Consider the following 5,280-nt stretch of genomic DNA (forward strand, 5'->3'; position numbering starts at 1 on the left):
AAAAAGAGATAGATTTTACGTTGTTACTGTTAATGTAGATGAAATGCCAGATCCAACATTAACAACCAATTTCTGCAATTTTTAATTTGCATTCAGATTCCCTTTTCCTTTCTAATCCTAAACCCTAATTTTCTTTTTTCACCCTCCAGCATTGTCGAAATCCAGAATTCTGTGTGAAGTTTTTCACTCCCAATTACTCTTTGTTTTTTATTCTTATTTGTTGCTTCTTCTTCCACCATGAAAGAATTTAAATTCGTTAACCATTAACAGCCGCACCAGGACGGTCACCTCTCACCTTCAAAATTCGCCAAATTGTTTGATCCTGAAGCTTCTCGGGACAAGGTTTGTTCTTTCAGTACATCCTTCATAGATCCATTCCTGGACGAGAGGGAGAAGGCGTGGCGGTTGAGGAGGTCGATGTAGAGGGCGTAGGCGGCGGGGTGGAGGTGGCAGTGGGGGAGGACGCGAGTGGAGAGGAGGGAGAGGGCGAGCAAGGGAGGGAGGATTCTGACGGCCATGGCTTTCTAGAGAAGCTTCCAGGCGAGGGGGACGTGGTTGTCGAAGCAGATGTAGGAGACGAGACGGTGTGTGAGGTCGACGGAAGGGAGGGAGACGTCGGCGGAGTTGAGGGCGGCGCTGACCTGAATTGACCACAGAAGAGGGTCGGTCTTCTTCTCATGCGCCCACTTGGTGAGTTCCATGACTCCCTCCCACACCATCGCTTCCATTCACCGATCGACCTCTCCACTTCGCAATTCCTTCGATTCTCAATTCAGACTTCACTCACCATCTTCATCGTCTTATTCTTCTCCTTCAAATTTTGAAAAGTCTGCTTCCACTCACTGATGTTTTTTGTTGAAATGAAAGAAATGATAATTCACAATCGTCAACATCTTCGTCTCTTTCCACTCTTTTAAGGCATTCCACCACTCAAATAATTCAAACCACCAGATTGCTTCTTACTTACAATTTAAAATGATATAAAATACACGTATTCAGCTCAAATTGTGCCTCAGCATGCCACCTGTTTAAAAAGTTAACCCCGTCCATTGCATTTAACGGAAAGGGTATTATTGACTCAATTTTGTTAAATTAAGGACCCAATTGATCACTTCCAAAATTGGAGGACCCAATTGAAACGAACCCGCAAATATAGGGACCTCTGAACCTATTAAACCTTCTATAAATATAGTTTCAGAGCCCAGGATAACCTCTACAACTCCATTTATAAAATTTCTCGTAATAGTCCTTCAAGGTTTCTTTGTGTTAATTTTTTCTTTGATTTTGTATTAGCTCCTTCAAGGTTTGATTCTTTGTTATGTTGAAAATCTTGAAGGAATTATACAAACTCAACAAAAACGGTTGATACATTTCAAAATGCTGCAACTTCCATTCATGAAATTTCTCGTAACAATGTGTTCACTTTTTTCTTTGTTTTTCTATCATTTCTTTCAAGTTCACCAAAGCGAATCATTTCCTTGTGGTTTGATTCTTTATGCATGGTGAAAAGCTTGAAGGAGTGATAAAAATCCAAAGAAAAAGGTTGAGGGATTTGGATTTCGCACCCTTTCAAAAAAAACGCTACAACCTCCATTCACCAAAATCTTTCTACATTTTAACTTTCCCGTGGATCTTTTCGTGGTTAGATTTTCATTTTTTTTCCATGTTTAGTGTTATTATGCTTTCTTTTGTTTTTGATTTCATTTATGAACATACGTTTTGTAAAAATTAATTTCTTTTAGAAATCCTTCTAGGAGTTTTACGTTGAATCCTTCCAGAAATCGACGTCCTACTGTATATTAACGACGAACAGCTTCCTAATTTGACGTTTTATTATGTGCATGAAGCCAAAGTAACTCCCTTACACGTCATATTCTTTTGAGGCTTCGACGTTTTATTGACCAGTCAGAAGCCAAAGGGTCAATCTCTTTTTCATTATTTTTCCTCTTTTCTTTTAAACCAACCACAAAACGTCCAACTCTTTTGGACTCGACGTTAAACTTACGTCAAGCCTCCTCATGTATGACATCAAATCTTCATTCAAACATAACAATTTATTCAAATATTAGACGTCCTGTCTCTGCTACTCAACGTGTATAACAACAAAACATGACATCAAAGTTACGTCAGCTTTACGTCAATTCCTTTCCAATTGACGTCAAATTTTGCTTTAAAAATAAATATTTATTCAAGTATTAGACGTCAAGCACTTTAATATTAGACGTGTTTATAAACAACAAGTAACGTCGCCCTACATAAATTGACGTCAATGTTACACCATACATCTTTGTCCTTGACGTCAACTTTACGTCCCCTCCCCATACATTTGACGCCAAATCTTCCCTTAAATGTAACTAGTTATTCAGATATTAGACATTGAACTCTGTATAGTAGACGTGGATATAAAAGTATAACATTGAACGGTTGGTGTTCGACGTCAAAATTACGTCTCACGATATGACGTCGAACACAAATACGTCGTTCAATGCCAAAAATATTCAACGTTGTACATTGTTTTTGCACCAGTGGAAACCAAAGAAAACATTCATAGCAAAGAAAACATTCAAAGCAACCAACGCTCAAAGTGAAGACATTTTAGATATGTTAGGGTTTTGAATTGTACAAGCTGAAAAATAAGTTTGAGCTAGGGATTTTCTATGAGAAGAGTCGATGAAGGTGGGGCAGGTGGAGAAAAATAGTGGGAGATAATGAAAGGTAAAGTGATAAAAAAACATAGAATTTTAAATTAAAAAATATCTAGATTTTAACATATTTCAAAATAACATTAAAAAACAAAATAATATTTAGCAAATATTTAGACTTAATTAATTAAAAAATATAAAAAAATAAAAGTGAATCATAATTGTAACATCCCAAAATATAACGATTAACCATATCATAGTTGTCACATAATCAATAAGATAGAACAATTATAGACTAGAATATAAAGCATAACCTTTAAAAACAGTCATCCAAAATAACCATAGAATTTAAAATCTTATATACAACCTATCTATTACAAAACTTTGTACAATAACATCCTAACTAAACTATACTTCCGTGTCACCTCCATCCAGCGCTTGCTCTAGGGAAACATCATCCGTTCTGGAGTTGAAGAGTTGATTGCTTCAGCCTTTTGAACGTCCGTTCTGGAGGGGCCGGACGTCTACAATATTATAGACATTCGTCCCCCTCCAGAACGGACGTTCAATAGGCTGAAGCAAGCAACTCTTCAACCCCCGTCAGCCTTTTGAATGTCCGTTCTGGAGGGGGGCGGACGTCTATAATATTATAGACGTCCGGCCCCCTCCTGAACGGACGTCTCCACACTCAATTATTTACATTTATGCCACGGGTCAATTATTTACGTTGGGGTTTTGGTGGACCGACGTCTATTGGGTGACGTTAAAGGCCAATTCTGCACTAGTGTACAAAACACAAGCATAAACAACATGGTAAGCTAGTTTAAATAAAAGAACATTTCATACAATCATACATAGTCATTCCCATCACAAAACACTTTATGCATGACACTACACTGACTTAGATCGTCCGGACTTAGAATGACTGTTGAGCTATGACGGGTTGTGCACTTGTGGTGGCTTTTATTGCTTTGCAAAGTCATTTCCAATGAGTTTCACTCTATCACACTCACAAGGTTAGTCTGTTCTGGGCCTTGGAGCGTACTGAAAGCCTCAAAGACTATGACCTCCTTCTACTCCTCACAACATGGATCAATCCTCTCTACTTGAGGATGAAAGACCATAGGAATTTTAGGATAACCTCCAAGACTAAGCTCCTACATTCATTCTAAACATACTTGAACCTCACCAAGAGGATTCACTTTGGAACTTACTTTCACCACTTTAAAACCACAAATCTTTCACTTTGAATTTCAACACTTGACTTTGATACACATATAAACACACACATAATCATACATCATTTCCAAATAAATCCAAAATATCACACACATCAATCAAGAACAAAGAAGGAAAGAGTAACCAAAAACCTGGACCAGTCGCTCAGCGAACCCACTCGCTGAGCGACCCCAAAGTTCTCTCACTCAGCGATCTTGTTCACTATGTGAATCCACAGGTAGTACCTCCAGACTCCAAATCACTCGCTCAGCGACCCAACTCACTGATCGAATAAACTCATAGTTATATCAAACCTCAACCCATCGCTCAGCGACCTAGCTCGTTGTACGGATCCTCGAGGCAGTGGTCCAGACCCTTCAGGCACCCACTAGTGACCCAGCTCGCTAAGCGAATAAAACTCACAATGCTCTCAAACCTCAATCTCTCACTCAGCGACACTACTCGTTGTGCGAAAGTTCAAACAGTGTGTCTCACCTCTATCCACTCGTTGAGCGATTCCACTCACTCAGGGAATCTGCATAATTTTGCAGCACTAAACTGCAGAATTATGAACACGCACCCAAAACGACCAATTGAAACTATTTTTCCCAACTTTTATCTCTCCTAGATTTTGTTATACACCTAATCATACTCAACCAAGTGCGTCTAAACCTTTCTAAACTCATTTTTAACAATTGTCTTCAAGATCTCAAACAAAACCTCATAAAAACTCAACTTAGAGACTCAAATTGAATTCTACCACTTATGGCACAATTTCAAGCAACATAGAGTCCCAAATGACTTACCAAAACTCTCCAAAATGACCATTTGCACAAAAAACCCCAAATTCAAGTTTTCACTAGTTCACTTCCTCAAATTGAGTTCTAAACCAAGTAGAACTCTACCTTATCACCACCATACACTTACAACTCAGATTTCTACCATTTAAGATGATAGAACATGCCATAACTCAGCTCATACTCAATCTCAATTGTATAGAAGCAATTCACCAACCATTTCCTTACTCAAGAACTCAATTCTAGACCAAAATACTCTACAACCAAAGTTACCCTTTTCTTTCAACAATTCAATCAACACAAAATCACTTTAACAATGCAAATTCAACATCTCACTCTCACACAAACAAATTCATCAGTTTACACACATCCATCATCATCATACAAAACATCAATTTCACCACTTTGTTGTCATTCTCACTATCACACAATAACATTTTTCATCCAAACAGTTCATAATTCACATATAATTAACTTATACCACATATTAAAAAGTACAAATCAAATATCTAGCTTTCCTTACCTCAACTCAACAGCTCAGAATCTCTAAACGCTCCGCCGATTGCTTGCGATACAAGAAACTTCTAGAAAACCTACAAATCACCAATTGGTGATTGAAGACC

This window comes from Vigna umbellata, chromosome 2 (genome assembly GCF_029865625.1).
Source record: "Vigna umbellata cultivar VRB3 chromosome 2, Vumbellata_1.0, whole genome shotgun sequence".
Taxonomy (NCBI): Eukaryota; Viridiplantae; Streptophyta; class Magnoliopsida; order Fabales; family Fabaceae; genus Vigna; species Vigna umbellata.